The sequence below is a fragment of the Mus caroli genome, chromosome 9, assembly GCF_900094665.2.
Source record: "Mus caroli chromosome 9, CAROLI_EIJ_v1.1, whole genome shotgun sequence".
In the NCBI taxonomy this organism is placed as follows: Eukaryota; Metazoa; Chordata; class Mammalia; order Rodentia; family Muridae; genus Mus; species Mus caroli.
The window spans coordinates 76893335-76914782 of NC_034578.1; the positions used below are offsets into that span (position 1 = coordinate 76893335).

Genomic DNA, 21448 nt, shown 5'->3' on the forward strand with positions numbered 1-21448 from the left:
GCATATAAAGTTTGCAAGTCCAATGGGCCTCTCTTTCCAGTGATGGCCGACTAGGCCATCTTTCGATACATATGCAGCTAAAGACAAGAGCTCAGGGGTACTGGTTAGTACATCATGTTGTTCCAACTATAGGGTTGCAGATCCCTTTAGCTCCTTGGGTACTTTCTCTAGCTTCTCCATTGGGAGTGTTGGTTTATTTTAATTACTGCTTAGAAAAAGCATTGCTATGATTTTTTTTTTCTTTTGCTATTACTTTCCTGTTGTGGGGCAGTAAAGATGTGGAGCCTATCAATAATCAAAACAGATTGAGAAATATTTACTTTCTCAAGTTCCTAGGATTTAATGAGTTCAATTTAACAAACATTGTTCAGAACTTGTAGATGATTCTAAAGGCAGTTTCAAGTCATAATGGAGCCTATTTTATGACACTGTTTTAGTTTGCATTTATTTATTAGAAAATAGTCACAATAATCTCCCATTTCCTATTTAGTTTCTATTGTTTAGAGAAATTTATAGCACAGTGTGGTGTGTCATTGATTTTTATCTTTAAAAAAGGGTTCACTTAACTAGGTATTGATGATAAATTCCCTTACAGGTATTCAAAGGCCTGTTCTGTGGAACTTGAAAGTTACAGAATGTATCACATACAGAATTCTATAAATGTACTGCCTAAAAATATAGATTTTTAAAAGTTCTTCAGACTGCATTCAGCCACTGACCTGCCAATCTCACATGACAGAACACCTTGCTTCCACTGTGCCTGCTGCTATAGAATAGAACTTATGACTCTCTTCCTCTTGCTGTGGACCTCATTTGAGAAGCTGGGGTGTGGCATGAAAGCATAGACCAAGGACTCACAGGAAGAATGAAAGGGAAAAGCCAGACTTACAAGGCAAAGCAATGTCAAGGGATCTAAACAGGAGTGAAATTTGTGGTTAGAATGACTGGAACAGTAAAAAGAACCCACACCCAGCAGAAAGGCTGCTGGTATTATGCAGACCACAAGGGAAGAAAAGGCTGGACCTAAGGAGCAAAGTCACTGGGGAAAGTCTTGACCAAAATGGGGTTCCTCAAACCAGATTACTCACTGGGAAAAGAGAAGCCAAGGCACAGGCCTAGTCCCTAGTCAAGCAAAACTCCAAGAGTGAGCACTAACCGCACCAAAGCCAGCTGCCACCAGACTGATGCCGAAACAAGGAGCAGCTGCTATTCAACACCTTATACCCTCAGACCAACTCCAAAATAGCAGAGTGATTAAGAGCGGATGAGCACAGGCTGGGGAGGGCTGAACTCATTTCAGACCTGCCACCTGCTTGCTGTGGGGAGGGAGGGAGGCAGCCTCAATTTCCTCAGTCTCCCTATCTGGCAAATCATTGGATACAAGTAACTATCTCATGCATCTATTTCACACAAGATGTCAATAATTGCTAGCGGCTGTGACGTTTATTAGAACTGTGTGATAGAGATTCAGTACACTAGGACTGGAGGCCTTAAGTTCAGGTCCTTGCTCTGGTCCTAGTTTACCTCTGTGCCACTTCTATGGAAGCAAAGTGCAATCTCAAAAACAAACCAGGAAGCAGTTGCTGATCCTGAGTCGAGACACTAAAGGCTAAGTCCATCTATGATCCTGGGGTCCATTGACCTAAGACAGGAATGCAGCCACTAGGAGGTATGGGAAGAGCCCACTACCAAGCAATGGGCAGGCACTGTTCCCAACCCAGTGCTACCTTCAGGAGACTTGGAAACTTAATCTGTGAATACCAATTATAGCCATGCGAAAGCCCCCACACAGGCCAACTTGGATGAGAATCTCTGGAGCTATAGACATTGGCATGTTTAATTTTCCCACGAGAATTAGATTCATAAGATTCCATTACCATTGCATAACATATAGAATGTGACCTGTCAAATGTCCTACATGGACACTCGTGTTTGAACATCTAGTCTTCAGATGGTAGTATTGTCTTGGGAGACTGGAGCCTTTGGGGTTGTGGTCTCACAGGCAGCAGCGGGTTGCTGGGACTGGACTCGGGAAGGTGGTTTCCAGGCTGAGGGCTCAGCTGCCTGATCTACCATGTTAAACGCTCTCCATGCCACAGGCCAAGCCTCTGTGGCTACCATGCCTTCCTGGCCATGATGACCGTTCCTTCAGAAACTATGAACAAGAGGAAATCTCTCCTCTCAAGTTGCTTCTATGGGTATTTCATCATAGTGCTAGAAGCACTGCTGATGCCTGAGTGTTAAGACCCGCCCCCACTGGATGGTGGGATGGTTCCCACTTGAAGTGAGTCTACAGCTATCCAATCTCCTCTGCATCCGGCAGAGGCAGCCCCAGAACCGAATCTACAAGATCATTAGCGGAATAAAACCCAGAGCCCCCATTCCTGCTTGCTATCAGACTAGACACAGAAGTACCAAGAGAATTAGCAGATCTTACAGAGGTCTCGGTAACTCTTAAGTATGATAAATTGTTAATATCTTCCACTTAAGAGGCATTCACTAAAGACCAGTGTGGAAAGTATCAGTCAGTTTTGTTGCCAAGAGGACTTTAGGATAATTGAATGAGGTGGGGTGAAGATTCCGGAAGCCAACCAGTCAAGCCCCTTATCTCCAAAGGAGAGAACACTTAAGTATTTTCCTCCTTTGACAGTGTTGCCATTTAACTCAAAAGCAGGGCAAGAAAGGGGGGTTAATTCTGAATTTGTTACAAGTGGATCTACAAATAAAGCAGAAAGCCTTGATGACAAAAAAGAAAATCACATCTCTGCCTTTAATTTTTTTTTCCCATCATCTTGTATGAAACAAGTCTATGCCACAAAGGAAATAGGAGCTTTGCTTCAGGAAGATGTTCAACCTGTAAGGCACAGTGCAAGTTCTGTGCATTAGCTAAGGGCATAACAGTGAGTGGAGGCAGGGAAAAGGCACTAGGCTGGTCTAACATAGTGGCCAAGACACTGCTTTCAACCTACAGCATTTCTCAGAAGTCAGAACTTAGTTCTATTCTGCATCTTCAGTCTATGTGAAACATTCTCTTTGGGGGGAATTATTCGATTCACTGGGAAAACAAAGTATTTACAAACTCTGTCCTGAGAAAAAGCAAAGCCCTATATAAGCTCCATCCAATGTTTATTGGCAACATGGAGAGAGGGCTCAGTGGTTAGGAGCCCTTGCTGCTCTTACAGAGGATCTGAATTTAGACCTCAGCACACACACATTGGGCTGCTCACAACTGTCTGTACCTCCAGCTCCTGAGATTCCAACCACTTTGGCTTCCACGGGCACCTGCAGTCACATGAGCATACCTACACATGGGTATATACATATATACATAAACCAAAATAATAAAAATAAATATTATATGAAAACTCCCCCCCTTTCAAATTTTTTTCCTTTTATTTCAGACAATCCAGAAGTTAAATGCCAACAGATGAACGGAAACTAAAAATTTCTCAATTATTTCTGAACAGTCAGATATTTAGCATCAATGGAACTCTTGAATTAAGAAGGTAAAAGATTGAAAAAAGTACCCAGTAAAATGTCTTGGCAATGCTACACAGTGGCCTTGTGCCAGCTGCAGAGTGTCGGGTAGCTAGGTATGTGGGTCACACCTTTAATGTCAGCATTCAGGAAGCTGAGACAGGAGAATCACTAACTCTAAGCCAGCCTGGGCTACATAGTGAGACCTTGTCTCAAATAACACAGATTTTGAAAACTGTCAGGCAATTGTTCTTAAACAGGCTCTCTGATCCATTCTGCTTGGTTTTGATGGGACAGCTTCTTGCCAGTTAACAGTACCCACACTGTCTTGGGAGAGAAAAATCAGTGACTAAGACTTGCTTCTGTACTCTGTGCCCAGGTCTTCTACCTCTTCCTGGCTTATTAAACTCCATGAGCCTTTGGAGCTTTTGGTTCTGCTTGGGGAGCTCTGGCAAAGGGCCCTTCCATCTGTTTATTCTTTGCCCTTGGTGAACCTTCTGCAACCATAGCGGCAGTAAAGCCCTTCAGTGTTAAATTCTATACTCTCCCTAAAACACAGCTCAGGCACCGGACCTGGGGATTACTCCTTGAAAAACAGCCTACATTTCAAAAAGATGCTTGAACCAAGGCATAAAAATGGACAAATTATCTGAGTTTGAATTTTATATCTACCACTGGGCAAGTTCCTTAGCATGTATGAACTTCATTTCCCTAATCTATGAGATAGGGATAAGAATGATAGATCATTTTACCAGTATGTTTGAGGCCCTGAGTTCAAATTCCAACACTTAAAAAAAAATTGAAGGTGGACTCATAGAACTTCTGTGAGAAGCAAATAAAACCATTCACATGCTATGCTTGGTGTGATGCTAAGCACAGAGTGTTCTTGAGAGCAAGCTGGCTGTTATTATCATTATTTGCATATATTACACATGGTGACATGTAAATGGTAGTACATAGAGCCACTGCTATCACTTATTATGTATCAGATCGGTCTGCAAAACTTGGGGCTTGAGTGCCCAGAAACTGGTAAAACACCTGGTACGCTGGGAGTCTGTTGACTGGGCAGAGTTTTGAAGGTGAGAATGTCTTACTAAAGTCGGGGCATCCCCTGAGGAGTTAACACCATGAACCCAGCTTAAGAGCAGAGCAAGCAGCAGGCTGTGAGTAAAACATCTGGTTTGGTGGTTCCCAACACAGCAGATAAGGTCCAAAAGGGCAGTGTGTGAAAACCAAGCTTCCGTGACCCAAATACCAGCTTGCCCTTCATGACTGATCCTTCCTGAACAGTCAAGGAAGCACAGAGAGCCTTGAACACCTCCAATGTCACTTCTCAAGACTTATAGGATTGTGAGGAGAGCTCTGAGCTGGCACAGCTTGCTGCCTCTCCCCAGTGAGCCGACCATCTTTGTTTTCATTTTCATTTTATTGTTGTCACAGTAACTACAGGCTCCAGACACAGGCCCGTGGTGTCATTTCCTCATGTGCCTCTACCGCCACACTGAAATAGCATTATGAACTCAGCAATGCCTCTTCCCTTCCTGTTGTTCCATAGCACTCCAGCCCAGGCAGAGAGCTCTAAAACGAGTTACTCGAGACATAAGTATATTAAAGAAAAAGAAAGTTAAATTATCCCTATTACTGTGTTGCCTGTGACTCATGTGTGTCTGTGGGGGGAATTAGTTTTGCAAAACTCTTACAGACAAACAAGACAAGTTGGCAGTAACTTGATTGTCTTGGTGATGTCAGAAGTCTACTGTTTTCAATCAAACCATCTTCTGGTCTCCGATCTTTAGAAAGAAAAAATGTTTTAAGAATGCATTTGACGGACCCTCCTATGTCCATTTTGTGGCTTCCCTATACATTTTCTTTATGAAAGTAAGGAATAGATACTTCATTTACTGAGGTACCTGGGAGGACTGCAGCTACAATGATGGCAGAAGAAAAAGAGCTATTCCTAAGTGCAGACATCAAGGTCCTCGGCCACAGCGCAGCAAGCAATGCTTGCCCCCTGTTTAAGATAAAGCAATAGGTAGCGGCATTTAAGCAAGAAACTCGAACTGGAAAGATCTTGAAACTTTAAATGCTCAATTCAAGTCAAATTACTTGAGATAAATTCTGTCCTAGCTTTAAAATATCCTTTGGTTTGTCTTCCAAAGGCCCCCAGAAACGCATAAATCACCCAGTATTACACGCTGACACCATTTCCCAAAAAAGGAGAAGCACACAAACGTACACCATGCTTCGGTGTCGCTGTGGCTTAAACGAAGCCCGCAGGGGTGGGGAACACGGGGCACTAGCAAAGTCTCATGACTTCATTTCTCTGCCCAGAGTTTCTCAAGTTGTCCATCGGATGTTTAACAGTGAAACACTACTCAATTCAGGGTTGACTTTCCCCCTGAGTTCTGTCACAACAGGATGCCTGGCCTTTGAAATGAAACTGCTCCGGCTACTACCAGAGAAACTTGTATTCTGCCAACTGACTTTCCCTTTTCTTGTTAGGGAAAGAGTGAGATTGGCCATTTAAGGGAAAATAATATAACTCAGTTTGCTTTCCTTAATTCTTATATTTTGGCCTTAGAATCTCTGCAGTGTATTTGCAAAAACCAAGAATGGGGCTTTCTCCCCCAACCCCACCCCACCTTTCCATATGTATGTCTTCCTCCCTGCTTCATTCTTTCCTTCTTCATATCACGTTTTCACTGGAGAACAATAATTCCCAATTCCAGCTTGCTACATCTTCATTACAAACTCTTCTTGCCAACTCAGGAGCTGGAATAGAACTGGCAAGTCTAAACCATGGCCATCCCTCACAAAGTTTAATACTACTCTCTCAACTTAGAAGCAGGACCCTGGTAAGAGTGCTTCATGTATTTTTGTTTAATTGGGTGCATACAATGTACTACATATGCAATGTACTACATAAGCATCTTTGTAATAAAACACCACTTCCGTTTGTCTGGTGGTAGACTTTGTTGTCATTTTTAAGACTGACAAGAGTGAAGAGCAATGAATAGCAAGGATTCATCTCGACATGGTAAGGTTGAAGTTAGCCTGAGGTGACCTTTTTTGGTTTTTGTTTTTCAGTTTATCTGTTACTAGGTTAGTGAAACAAAAGAAAACATCTAAAGGAAGAAATAAAAAATAATAAATGTAATTCCATCCCCTCCATAGTCTTCACTGTTATGCATTACCCAGTGTAGCTGGATGTGGAAGGGACAGCCAAGTACTAAGTATAAAGACATTTTATCTCCAAGTGCAAATATAGAAACAAGAACAGTCTATCCTGTGGGTGATTTCTTAACCTTTTTAGTAATGCTTCTAGATGACACAAGACTGCTGAGTGATAACGGCGGATTTGCGGGGGAGGGGGGTTGCAGCATAAATTCCATCTGGAATTATTGGCCGCTCTTCAAATTGTGTCTGCTTAGGGCGCCCAGCAGCAGAGAATGTCCCAACCCAGATTCCAATGTAAAGAATGAGTTCTCCTGCCTTTCTTACCATGGGGAGCTTCAGTTTACAAGCAATCCAGGAACTTCATGTGCAACCAGGATTAAAATAATTACACTTAAAACGTGGCAGGGAAGGTGAGACTAGATTTATTGGACAACCTATCAGACACATACCTATGGTATTAGCTGTTCAATCTTCACACACCTCTATGAGGACAAAACACTGTAAACCTCAGGTAAGGAAACCGAAGCCCAGGGAGTCTGTCCAAGGCCAAAGGGAACTGAAATCTGAGCCCAGGTCACCAGGCTTGCCTGTCACTTGTTGTTCCTGACTCCTCTTCCATGACTGGGTCCTTACTCTTAGATCTCTTATCAGACTCAAGGAAGCATAATTTATTTCATTGGCTTATCTTTTATTCCATTGGCATATATTAGAATATTGCATAAATTAATTTATAGTGTAGGTTTAATATCACTTTTCTAAATTGTTACCAATAATTTTCTTTTAACCATTCTTGTTAAAGTAGATCTTAACCTAAGCTTGCCTAGTAGACCCATAGCTTTTTATTTAAAAACATAAAGTGTGGATTAAACTCTATAATACTCTAAGTTGGAGGCATATGTTATCCTATTATTAGCTCTTTTTTTAATGCTCATCTGTAGGCTGGAGAGAAGGCCCTGTGGTTAAGAATACTAATGGTGATGGTCTGAAGCTCAGGGTCCCAGGGAATTAAGTGCCCTCTTCTGGTTTCTTCAGGCATCATCACCCATACGTCATACATTCACACAGATGCAAGCTCATGAACCTAATTAAAAATAAGTCTTGGGTGGGGGTGGTGCGTATCAGGCACAAATTTGTCTTGCAAAAGATATGCGTTCAATTCTAAGCACCTATGTCAGGCAGCTCATAATGGCCTACAACGCCAGCTCTGCAAGCTCCCGCACCTCTGGCCTCACCAGGCACCTGCGTGTGCACACACACGTGAACACACACACACTAAAAATAATAATTTTCAAGAGAAATGCTCATCTAAAACACAAATAGAGTATAACACAAAGTACACTACTTAGAATGCATAAACCCCAACATGTCACTCCCAAAGAATAACTAAAAACTATAAACCAGGCAGAGACCACTGCTTAATGAATACATCCACTATTTCACAAATCCCAATAGAAAACTACCTTAGAATATGAAGAGAATCTGTTTGTTGTGGCGAATACAGAGCAAATAGTTTCAAAAGCTAATCTTGTTCTCTTGCAGCAATGCTGCAAGTTTCATGAACGATTGAAAGTAGTACCAAGAAACATCTGTGTTTTAAATACGTAAGAAGAAAATATTTTAAATGACCATGATATTTAAATGTTTTGTTGTTCATGGCCAGAGTTTAATCCATGACTCATAGAGTCATGATTTAAGTGAATTGACCAAAGGTAACCATACACAAAATCTGGCCTTAAAAGATGACTTTTAAAAATAGGAGCTACAGAATTTAGAGGTTTAGCAAGTCTAGGTTCATATACAGAATGTAGGTAAATAGATGTCCTTTTGGTATCATTTGTGAGGCGTGCAATATCATTCTCACTGTCAGATTCATAAACACTGTTGAGCTTGGCAAAACTATGAAGATTTTTTTCAGTGAGAAAAATTTTAGGTAAGACACTTTTAGCCATACTTCTAATTGGTTTTCTGGATTTTATACTTTCTCACATGGTCATCAGTAGAAATCTGGAACCTAGGAAGTTAATAGATCATCCACTGTGTACACGGGGCCAAGACACTCCAGAGCTATTAAGATTTCACAAAACAGTCCCAGCCTGAATGAGGCCAAGCCTACAATGAAGGATGCTAATTCTAACAGGGTCCAAGTGTCCAAACTAAGGAGTCACTTCCAAAATCACTGTGAAGATGGGAGGTAATGGTCTGAGTCTGAAAAGATGAACAAGGTCTCTACTGGAGCAGAGTAAGTGTGTCCCAGGCAAGGCATGTGGCAAGAGAAAGAGCAAAGTCTTCAAATGTCCACCCTGCCTGGGTTTGAAGAATGGTCCGTAACCTGAAGTCCCTGAAGCCAGGGGACCTTGCTGCTGAGTAGTGAGACTGAAACTGGAAAAGTTAAGTGGGTGTCAGGTGATGATAGGTTTTCAAAATCTCCAGCTTTGGTGTTTGGCAGCAACAAGGAGTTGGTTGTCCACTGAATGCCCAATGCATAGACAGACAAGCACAGCAAAGTGGAGAGATACTCCCCCCCCCAGTCACCAGCAGCATGGTTTCCATGGTAATGAGGCTGAACATGGACAGCAGTAGCAGAGCTAGGCTAAGGAGAACAACGGTGGAGTCCGACCGCTCTTGTGAGGGAAGGGATGAGAGGACACTCCAAAACAGCACACAAATATGCACTCAAATGAAACAGAGGATGGATGCCTTACTCACAGACCGGGATGCTTTGTTCAGACCGTGGAGGAAACCACGTGGTTGAAAACCTTAGCACTTCTTAATTCTCACGAGGAAACTTAGAACCTTCAAAACAATTAATGATACTCAAGACTCCACTTCAGCAGACATGGCGTTCACTCAGGGTGGAGCACTGTGCTGCCATCTAAAAGGTGTCTCCCTGATGCCAGAGAGTCCTGAGTGCCTCGAACTGATGGTAGATTCCGACCTTCCACAGGCAGGTGGAAGCCAGGAATGTAACCCTTCCTAGGATTAAGAGCATCTACTTCTGACTTTATATAAATCCCTCAAGACCAAGATATTTCATCTCCAGCAAAAGTTTCCTCCCCAAACCTGGAGGTTACCAGCATGCCCACTCTCTATCATGTGCGTGTTGGTGACATAGGGTTAATGTCATTACACTAAGCACATAATCGGAACTATGCAGCATGATACACATTGAAATGACAGCATTATTTCTTTTCCCTAACACACACTCTTTAATCATCACTTGACTATAGGAACATCTGCTTAAAAGGCTCACATATTATCATTTGTCAAAAAGATTCTTTTCCAAACTGGTTTATGGAGGCTCAGAGTTTTAAAAATGGTTTTTTAATTTTATTTTATGTGCATTGGTGTTTTGCTACATGTATGTCAATGTGAGGGTATTGGATCCTCCTGGAAATGGAGTTAGAGACAGTTGTGAGCTGTCATGTGGGTGCTGGGAATTGGGAAGAGTGTCCAGTGCTCAACTGCTAAGCCATCTCTCCAGCCATTGGAAATTCTTTTTTTTTTTTTTTTTACATTGACAAAATAGACACAAATAAGTTTTTTGTTTTGTTTGGTCTTTAAAGGCAGTCTTACTCTGTAGCCAGGCTAGACTAAAATTTACTATGTAGCTACTATTTCACTCAGGTTAGCTTTGAACTCACAGCAATCTTCCTGCCTCAGTCTCTCCATTACTGGATCACACGCATGAGCTTCCAAGTCCAGTGTACAATTAATTTTTAAAAAAAAAACTGTCCTTCAGTATTTTCTTTGATCTTATTCTTGGGTTTATTCATCCAAACTCTCTGAATTATTTAAAGAAATAATCCATCCTCTTATGTAAATTTGGCCCCAACTACACACCACCAGGAATCAATACTGACTGTATCAGTAGTTTGTAGCCACAACCTGTGAGACTAACATGAAATTGTTCTGTGTAAGCAATTCTGATTAAAGTGCATGTCACCTTCTGGGAGGGGAGACAATATACCCTCAGAGGAGGCCAGAACTTCCTTCACACAACTGGAAATACACTCTTACTCACACCCACACAGCTTATAAAAAGATTGAGTTTTTTTCCTTTAAAAAAAAATAAAGTCTAAGTTTCTTAAAGCAGAATCTATTATCTGCACAAAGGCAATCACTCAATTTAATTAGTTTAAGTACCACAACATTCTCAATGAATCAGCAGCAGGCATATTTTGCGCGAGTCAGATGCATTTGGGCAACTGCAGGCAAATGAGGTCAGAACCAGCACAAGGTGTCCCGGTGCAATCAGAGAACCCAGCAAACCGAGCCCACAAAGAAGCGGGTCAACAGCCCAGCAACGCGGGACAGCATACCAGACTTTCCTCAGTTACCTCACAAGCTGCTTAGCTAGTTTCAGTAAATAACAGCTATTTTGTCCCTGGGAAAATGTCCCTTCCATGCCTTAGCTAGCTACCCTGGTTGTACTTTCGTCATATTTCTATTACCTGCACAAACATGAATAACTCAGCAGGGCTAGCTTGATGACTATGAAGATATCACAAAATGTTGTCTTTAAAAGGGAATCGGTATGACTGTGAGAAAGAGAAAAAGGTTTTGATTTTTTTTTAAATAATTCACACTGATTCTAATAATTCCTACACGTGCAGGAGCCAAGCAAGAGACAAAGCAGAATTGGAGCGAACCTTCTTCTTGTGGAAAGAGATTTCTTAACAGTAAGTAGCTACTTGGGGGGTAAGGGTGGGGGTGACTTACCTGTTGTCGTCTCCTTTAACCAAAGGTGTGTTCTTTCTCCGCTGGTTTATCCCTTGAAGAACCCAGTGACTTGTCCCACAGTCCAAGACTGAGTCCTGAAAAACTAGCCAGCCCAAAAGAAGACTGAGGGGAAAAAACGCTTTTCCCACTCTGCTGGGACTAGCCAGTAGCTGAAGTCATACAGGAAACGGACAGAGTAGCTGCAGCTTCTCCTTCAGTCAGGATCAGCAGGGATTGGAAGTCGCCTATCTCCCACCCGGACTTTTGTTTCGAAGTTTTTTCAACTGTTGCTAGGTGTTGTTGGGTTCTGAGATTAGGTTTCTCCTCTGCTGTTCCCCGCACACTGTCAGCGCAGTGACTTTGTTGGGGCGCTGAGCTGTGCGTGCTATATTTAACCAGTGTTCTCAGCGAGGCCAGCCTGTCAACAGCTGAGAAGTTTGCAGCCGGCCCTGCTCAGTTCCTAGGCAGCTGGGTTATCAGTCCCACATCCGCGCTCACCCCGGAAAGATCCCGGGGAAGCCGGCAGACCCTTTTAAGGACCTCTGCTTATTTCACAGAGGTAATTACTGTTTGCAGACTGCGAAGTGGGACTTGGCTTTTTAAATCTGAGAAGAAACAGAGCGGGAGTTGTCTTGGGCAGAGCAATTTCCCAAGGCAATAGTCTTCTCAGACTCTTAGATAAGTGTTTTTTTTTTTTTTTTTAATGCGTTAATAGTGTGCTGCAACGGTTGAGAAAAATCACAGTAAGAGATCATTTCCAAACAGCTTTCATCATTGCAGAGTTATATTTATAGCTTGATCCCTTACTCTTAAAAGATGTGTCCTGCTGCATATATAAGTGTTTTTCAAATAAGGCTACCGTACAGGAATGTCGACAGCGCTAGGAATATGAAAGTCAAGGCAGGAAGGAAACTCTTACTATTTCCACTCAAGCCATTCATTCAAAGCAGCACATGGCAAACACCCCAGAAACACCAGGACTGGAGACCTCTCACTAGTGGTTGACAAGCCTGAGTCACCATTAACCCTCCATCCTCCAAAGCCAGTGAGCAAACACTGCCAACCCGAACTTCAAGTCTCGAGATGTTTCCGCTACTTCATTCTGTAGCATAGAAAAGTACGAGCCTCCCAGGTTTAAGATCTATAAAATATGTGTGCTTAATGCTCTAATTTACTATGTACATACGGGAAATTAATGGTGTTCAGGGCTGCCTCAGAACCTTCCTCGAATATTGCCCTGACAAAGCTCTCAACAATATCCTTTTTAAATTTTACATGGTCAGGCTCAGTTTTTCTAGGTCTGAAGTAACGGTTAAGTAAAGGGGAGGGAGAAGTGGGGGAGGGAGCAAGCACACAGGTGAGATGGCTCAACAGGTAAACCATGAACGAACGCTGGACAGGTAACCACAGAAAGATGGCAGGAATATACAAAGTTGCCCTCTGACCTCTACATGTGTGCCCTGACACACATGCCCACATGGCATATACATACATTGACAATAAATAAATAAAATGTTTAAAGGGAGAAACTGCAGTTAAGCTTTTGTGTGAAAGTAGCTGTCTCTTGTAGAATAATAATCGATACTTCATTCACAGTCCCTACAATGGACTGCCTAGTCACAGTCCCTACAATGGATTGCCTATTCACGGTCCCTAAAACTAAATTCTGATATAGGTGGTAATTATGAGACCAGGCTATAGATGATTCAGAACCATCAGGAGAGCAATGGTTGTTGTTGTTGTTGTTGTGTGCCTATCTGTAAGAGCCTAGAACATTCAGGCAAAAGAATAATGGGGCTATTTCCTCCACAAATATCCATAAAGAGTTTTTGGATTTGTTTTGTTTTGTAGTATGGAAAGCGAATCCCCTGCTGTTATTATTTACCTTAGTTTTTGGATTAACTGACCACTATTGCTATTAGTGTTAAACAATGTGGCAGTAAGCCAAAGCATGCAGGATGTGACTTATAATCAGATACTGTTGCCACCTTCAAACTATGTTCTTTTAGTTTTTTTTCTCCTGAGACAGGCAGGGTCTTTGTAGTGCTGACTGTCCTGGATGTCTAGACCAGGATGGTCTCTGACTCACAGAGCTCTGCCTGCCTCTGCCTCCTGAGCTCCTGTGTGCTGGAGGGAGAAGTGAGCCACAGCACCCAGCTGACTAAACTGTTCTTAATTACACTAGGCACACAAGCATAAGTGATTAGTATTCTACACACAGTACATGCTCACAGGCGCTCTGTGTGTGTGTGTGTGTGTGTGTGTACCATGAATTCATTTTGAAGGCTTTCCCCTCAGGAACAATTATTCAGACTAAAGTATTTCCTACATAACCCACAGAGGGAGCAGTGGCATTAAAAATTACTAGAAATTTGTGATTTGTGCACAGTCGATGAGGACCTGACTTTCGGCACACAGTGCTCATACGTGACTGCTCAGCTGCATCCTTTCCCACAGTCTTAAGTGGGAGCACTCCGGGAACCTCTTGAAGAGTGAGCCTAATTTCCCAACTTCGAGAATGACTCACGAGGAAGACTTTTTTCGCAGATTGCTATCATTTGGAGAAAAGCAAGTGAATGAAGGAGCCGTCAGCAGACTATCTCTAGATCCATTTCTAAGACCTAATCTCCCCCCCTTGTTTATTTTAAAAATCATAGTGACTTAGTGATTTTCAAACATGAAAATGTATTATGTTCTCCAATACACTGGTGACTAACTGATATGTTTCCCTTGACAACCTACAGGACTAGAGAGGTTTCATTCATGTTCAGTTTTCCATACAGATTCTGCCCTGTTGATATTTAGTGCCCAACTCTGAGTTTGCATATCAGTAGCAGAAAATATCTCTTCTTGTTCCTTGCTGAATATCCAATTATATCAGGGAATTCACTTTCTATAATACAAAACAAATCCAAAAACTCGTTATTTGTGGAAGAAATGGCCTTATTATTCTTTGGCTGGAATGTTCTAGGCTCTTACAGGACAGTGGGTTGTTTCTACTCTTCTTTACTGCATTGTGGAGCCCATCCATAAACCAAGTCTACAGAGGTGACATGATACATTCCCAGAGTTCTCTTTGGCAGTTTTCAACTTGGAACTGTTGTGTGTGGTATGGATATTGGGAGTGTGTATATTTTTCAAAGCGATCTCTGCCTTTGTAAAAAAACAAACAAACAAACAAACAAACAAACAAATCAGTGCACTCCTGATGGTTCTGAAAAGATTTTTCAAAGAAAAAGGAAAGTTTAGAGCATATGAAAGTGCTTCCAGGCTCTGTACACACAACCAGATCATCATTAGGCACAGATGTGCATGATGGGAGGAAAGGAAAGTGTTCTGCCACAGGCCTGTCCTTCCAACACTTGGGAGGCTAAGGCAGTGGGATCAGCAATTCAAAACCAACCTTAGTTTGAGGTCAGCCATGGCTACCTGAGACTTGTCTCAAAACAATCACAAAATAATAACAATAGAAATAATAAATAAAATGAAAAAAGAGACTCTCAGATTATGAATTAAACCTTTTTAATGTTACTTAAATTCCCTGCAAAAACAATAGATTTCAGGATTAAAAACAAACAAACAAAACAAGCAAACAAATAAAAACCTTTAAGTCACCACGATGGTCATTTTTAATTGTCAGCATGACCCAGTCTAGAGTCACCTGGAAAGAGAATCACAACGAAAGACTGTCTAGACAAATTTGCCCTGCAAATGTGTATGTGGAGCCGGGCATGGTGGCGCACGCCTTTAATCCCAGCACTCCAGAGGCAGAGGCAGGCGGATTTCTGAGTTCGAGGCCAGCCTGGTCTACAGAGTGACAGCCAGGGCTACATAGAGACACCCTGTCTCGAAAAAACAAACAAACAAAAAACGTGTGTATGCATCTGAGGAAGATGTATAAGAAAGGAAGCCAGTAAACGTATCCCTCCATGGTCTCTGCTTCAGTTCCTGTCTCCAGGTTCCTGCCTTGAGTTCTGTGCTAACTTCATGATACACTATAAGCTACTCGCAGAAATAAACCCTTTCTTCCTCACCTTACCTTTGGTCATGGCGTTTTATCACAGCAATAGAAAGCAAACTAGGACAGCCACAGAAGACGGGGTGGGAAGTACATGAGTGTAGCATGTCTCCCCGCCCCCATGGCTCTCCCCAAGCTGCGGTCTGCCCAGTTTCCTGAGGTTCACAGCTGCCTGTACAACATCTTGCAGTTCCAAGCCATCAGTCTTCATCATCATCTTCATCTTCATCCTGCGGGGTGACTAACCTGCAGAGACTGGCTACCGCTGGCTCTAAACCCCTGGCCCCAAAAAATGAAAACTCCAGAGGTTTGTAAATTATCAGCCAGATTTATAACAGCAAATCCTCAACCTCCAAAATGCCCACACAAAGAACTCTAAACTCAATTTTATTGATACAAACTGCACACCTAGATTGGACAGATGTGCCCTATATTATTCAATCATCTATCTGTGAAATCCCCAATTACGTATGGCTCCTACAACTACATGGTTCCGGCTCATCATCCTCTCCTATAGGTTCCATCTTGTCTCATCTCTGTCTCAGTCTCTGACTCTCTCCTGTTCCCTCTTTAAAACTTTCTGCTCCGCCTTCTTTTTCCACTCCCCAATCATAGACCTTATCTGACTAATTAAGAGTTCACCTGGCCTCACTTACAGACAGCAATCCACACATGAGAGCTGAAAGACTGGTAACAGGCTGTGAAGCACCACTCTATAGTCTTGATACAACCATTGTAATCATTAGTTCCCATGAACTGTAGCTACCTACACTGAGCCCCCACAATGCCAGCCCCACTAACAATCAATCAGTTAAAGACCAGCGAAGGGCTCTTGAACCATAGAATATCTTTGGATTCTGGGAGGCAGAAGAACCCCAGCGTTTAGTTGCCTATCTTCTTCTGAGTTGACCAGGTTTCGATAAATAGCTCTGAAATCCTGGTCACACAGACATATGGGCCTGGTTAATCTTCGTAGATCAAAAATCAGACAGACAGGCATGTGCTTGAGAGAAGGAGAGTAATTCGTGGGCAAGGAAGGGTGAATTGGGGAGTAGGGGAGTAGGAACTGAGAGTGGTCTGAATGCAAAGTGTACTTACGTGAAATTATAAAAATATGCATGTAAAATTAAATGTATATCCTGGAGTTGGGCATGGAGGTATACAACTTTAATCCCAGCGTGTGGAAAGCAGCAGAGGTGTGTGTGTGTGGGGGGGGGGGGTCTCTGTGAGTTTGAGTCCAGCCTGGTCTACATCGTGAGTTCTGTTGAGGACAGGCAAGCTATACTGTGAAAGCCTGTCAAAAAATATATTCTAGGCTGAAGAGGTGGCAGCAGGTATAGATGCTTATCATGGAGACTGACGATCTGTGTTAGGCTCCTGGAACCCACCACATGCTTGAAGGAGAGAACTGACTTTAGTAAGTCATCCTCTGGCTTCTCACCTGTTCTGTGGCATAAATGCACATGCATAGATAAATAAACATAATGTTTTCTTCTTAAAGTCTCGAGGATAGAGATGATTTCAAAGTTAAGAGCACATGCTACTGTTTCAGAGGACCAGAGCCTGGTTCCCAGTATCAGGCATCTCACCTGGAGAACTCTAGCTCCAAGAGATCAAACCCCCCTACTTCTGCCCTCCGAGGGCACACACACATACATATGTGCACGCACATACACACACACACATGCACACACATGTGTACACATAAACATAAGTAAAAGTTTCAAAATCGAGAAAGTTTTCTTTCTAAAAACAAAAAAGAAAGAAGAAAACGATCATCTTTGGAATGCTTGCTGAAGCTGAGCGGCATTCTGAGCACTTGACATGTACTGACTCGCTTAAGTCTTACGGCAATCTTACAATGTAGGAATGATTGCCTGCATGTGGTAGGCAATGAAACCTAGGCACAGGGACACAAAGCAAGGGAGCCAAGGTCACAAACCGGTCATTAAGTAGTAGAACCAGTACTTACATCAGAGAATATGGCTCTGAAAATATGTGTTTTGAACTTCTTGGTTCCCTCCTGTATTCAGTAATTATAGTACTACAGTCATTAAGTACATGATCTCTGACAGCCAAACCCTATGGACTTTACTATCTCTGAATATATATACTTTTAACAACAACAACAACCAAAAAAAAAAAAAAAACTGTTTTGTTTTGTGGTACTGGTGTTTGAATCCAAGGGCACAAGTGTTAAGCAAGTGTTCTATCCTCAGCTATGTCGCAAGCCTTAAAGAAGGACATTCAAAACCCCACCGCTTGGGAGACAGAAATCGAGATAATTTCATTAAAAGCATAGTTTTAAAAAAAATTAAAAGCCTCGCTGTATCCCTAGTCCTGCTGAAGACCAAAGAAGAGAAACTGGACTGAAAAGAAATACTTGCTTTAGTTAAAAAAAAAAAAAAAGTGTACGTATGAGCTATTTATTTAGCACTTTCTCGTAAAAGAGCAATTCTGAATGGCTGGGGGATGAGCCCGTTTACTGCTCAGGGAAATTCTAAAAATGTCTTTTAAAAATTCACTTTGGAGCCGGGTGTGGTGGTGCACGCCTTTAATCCCAGCACTTGGGAGGCAGAGGCAGGTGGATTTCTGAGTTCGAGGCCAGCCTGGTCTACAGAGTGAGTTCCAGGACAGCCAGGACTGCACAGAGAAACTCTGTCTCGAAAAAAAAAATTCACTTTGGGTCTGTGGTTTGATAAAAATTGAAAGCCGTTTGTGAGCTCTGTGTTCATAAGCAAAACCTCACAAAGACACAAACAACAACAACAACAAGAAAAAAAAACAAAGAGGCCTTGGAGAGAAATTAACATTTGGTTATTTGGTGTCAGAACAATGCTGGGTTGTTTTCTTTTGTTTTGTTTTTTTTTTTCCTCCTGGATATAATCAGGTTTTCCATTTTCTGTTAATCTGGTTATCATTCTATTAAGACTTTACAGAACTGGGGGCTGGAGCAATGGCTCAGAGGTTAGGAGCAAGGCTGCTTGTCCAGAGGACCAGGTTTCATGGCAATTATCATCTGTCACTCCAGTTACAGTGAATCTGACTTCCTTTTCTGATTTCTATGGGCACCAGGAACACATGGGGTGCACATACATGCATGCAACCAAAACACTCATACACATAAAAAATAATTAAGATGATTTTTAAAAGAGGTTACAGAGAGATGGCTCAGAGGCAAAGGCACTTGATGTCGAGCCTGGCAACCTGAACTTGATTCCCTAGACTCACATAATGGACAGAAAGAACCAAATAAAACCCTGGTTGCCCTCAAATCCTTTTGTTCTCCTACCTTAGTCTCCCAAGTTTAAAAAAAAAAAATGGGGAAGAGGGCAAGAATACAAGCAAGCAAGAAAGCAGTGCTGGCTGCCCTTGCAGAAGACCCAGGTTCAGTTTCAGCACCACGTGGTAGCTCTCAACTCTCCTTAAGTCCAATTCCAAGATGTCTGATTCCCTCTTCTGTCCTCTGTAGCATGTGGCACGCACACACAGTACACATACATTCAGGCATATATACACTCATATACATACAGCATGTATCATTTAAAAGAAACAAAGATGCACAAGAGCAAGAAAGGAAGGAGCATGAATGCTGTGATAGGATCATAGTCTGCAGTCACAGATGCCAGCATCCCACTGTCAAGGAGCACGGACAACGTTCTCCAACCTATGCTTCTGCTCCCTCTCCTTACACCACAGCCACGCCCCTCTCTTACTCAACACTCTTAACTGTAATGGTTTGCAGTTGCTATTGCTCCCAATTTTCTGAGGCAAGATCTCACTATATATCTCAGACAGGCCTCTGTCCATCCTCTGATCTCCTGAGTGCTAAGACAGCAAGTGAGCACTACCATACCTTATTCAATGTTTTTTGAAAGAAAGTGGAATTTGTAGCCAGACTTTTGCTACTTTGTGAATTCCTCTTTCTTCCACCCTTCTCCACCTTTTTAACTTCCAACACTAGGAGAAAAAAGGGATGGGGTGGGGGGCGAGGGAGAGGGTAACATTATCTTTAGACTACTTGCTGCCGATTAGGGGTCTTAAGTTCCTTGGTGCAAATTTGATCTTTGCAGTCAAACTATCTAACTTATACCTACTTAACAAACCACAATCAACAGCAACCAACCAACAGGAACCAACAACAACCAATTACAAACATCCACTCCCCAAGCCTTCCTGGGTCCTAGCATTTATATGCCCTCTGAAAAGTCCCAAGAATTCCAAATGTCAAACAATCACAGAAACTATCTGCAGCTGACAAAATCACACCCCTACTAAAGCACGAGGCAAATCATAGTCAGCTGCTGCAGACAGTCTGAAGCAGCCCACATCCCACACATGGGATTAAAATGAAAACACATTCTTATAATACGTGTGTGTGTGTGTGTGTGTGTGTGTGTGTTTAAAGAAACCAAAATTATAAAATTGTATGGGCACTCTCTAGAAAACAGAGAAACAAATCTGAAAACTGGGAACTGGGTATACAACTCCACATAATGATCATAATTTTTTCTCCACAGAACACATAGGTTTCTATCAGAATGCTATACAGATACCTAGATAAACTCAAACAAATAAACAAAACAAGTTTTGGCTTGGCTGAAGGTAGAGCCATTAATATTTCTGATTCTGAAGTCAGGCAAAGCTAGCTTGAATGTTCAAACTTCACTACTTGTGGTGTGCATGAATTTAGCAAATCATTTTCTCCTAAGCCTTATTTGCATATTCTATTAGATGAATAAAGAAACTTAAGGTTGTGCACTATGATGCTATCAGGAAGAGGTAGGTTTGGACAGTTGCAAAATTGCGTACTCTGTAGCTTTGAGAATGATATTTATCTACATGGTTACAATAGGCATGTAGATAAAATCTCTCAAACAAAATGTTGTGAAAGAATTCAGACTCAAAAAGTACACTGTGTGACTTCATCCACATCAAGCTCACAGCCAAACCATGAGAATCTGCAGCATGGGAACAAGGATGCATAGGGCCATTGGAAGGTAGAACACTGCTGGAACTGGCCAGGAGGAAGACTCACATGAAAGACTCACTTCTTACATATTGCAACCACTAAGATTAATCAAAATAATTCATGCATTTTTCTGTTTACAGGCTTTAATTCAGTGAAAAAAAAAAACTCAGACACATGAATACCTGTAGATACTTCCCCTCTAAAAAACTCAGAGGAAACAAGATTTTTGTCTGAGATTTGCTTCTGTTTTATTTTGGGAAGAGGAAACAAAATGGCCACAGATGCAGAAGGCAAGAAGCAGCTACCCAAGATGCTGCTCAATGGGCTCTCATGGGAACTTTAGGTTTTCTCTGATATAATGCAACACTGTTGGCACAAAAGTACACAGTCAACAAATGTTACTTAAGTATAACATCATTATGAATATCAGAGCTGGGTGTGGTAGTGTACAACTTTAATCCCTGCACTCGGGAGCTGATGATGGGAAGACCAGGGGGATCATCCAAGGCAATGGAGTATAAAGCCAGTTAGTCTCAAAATAGCTGATAACACATATATGTGTATATATGGGATGGATGGATAGATAGTAGATTAAAAACATTTATGAGCTGAACTCTGTATCTAACAGAATCCTTCCACAGAACACATGTGAAATTTCACTAGTGTCATGAGAACACTAAAAGAGAATTAGATTTATAGTATTAGTAATACACTACTAATAATTGAGATTTAAAAAGAAAGAGAACAAAAAGGGAACTGGAGAGGCCTGCCTGAAACAGTTAGTTTACAAGTTACTGGAAAAGATGCCTTTCCTATTATTACAAAGCTCATGAGCAAATGGTCTGCCTGTTTGAAACTACAAAGAACACTGTCAAGGGACTTAGGAAACGGGGGGGGGAGGGAGGGAGGGAAGGAGGGAGGGAGGGAGGGAGGGAGAGAACTTCTCAGCTTGAAGTAACATTCCATTCTGTCTTGCTATTCTATTAAGCAGAATAAATCACAAGACCCACCCAGAAGATTCTCCTTTCGTGGGAGGAGTTGCAGAGTTACATTTCAGGGGAAGGGCGGGGGGGGGGGGGGGCGGA

General features: G+C 42.0%; 1 protein-coding gene across 3 annotated transcripts in view; it reads right to left on the bottom strand.

Annotated features, from left to right (window-relative positions):
* Positions 1 to 21448, bottom strand: part of Filip1 (filamin A interacting protein 1) — a 195289-nt gene that overhangs the window by 156979 nt on the left and 16862 nt on the right. Inside the window, exon 1 of one of the 3 annotated variants that reach the window (XM_029481660.1) lies at positions 11374 to 11754. The exons of 1 other annotated variant lie outside the window; for it this stretch is intronic. The gene's annotated coding sequence lies outside the window, so the exon portion shown is untranslated. Of the gene's footprint in view, positions 1 to 11373; positions 11797 to 21448 lie in introns of those variants that run through there. One more of the 3 variants, XM_021172493.2, reaches the window with a different exon arrangement.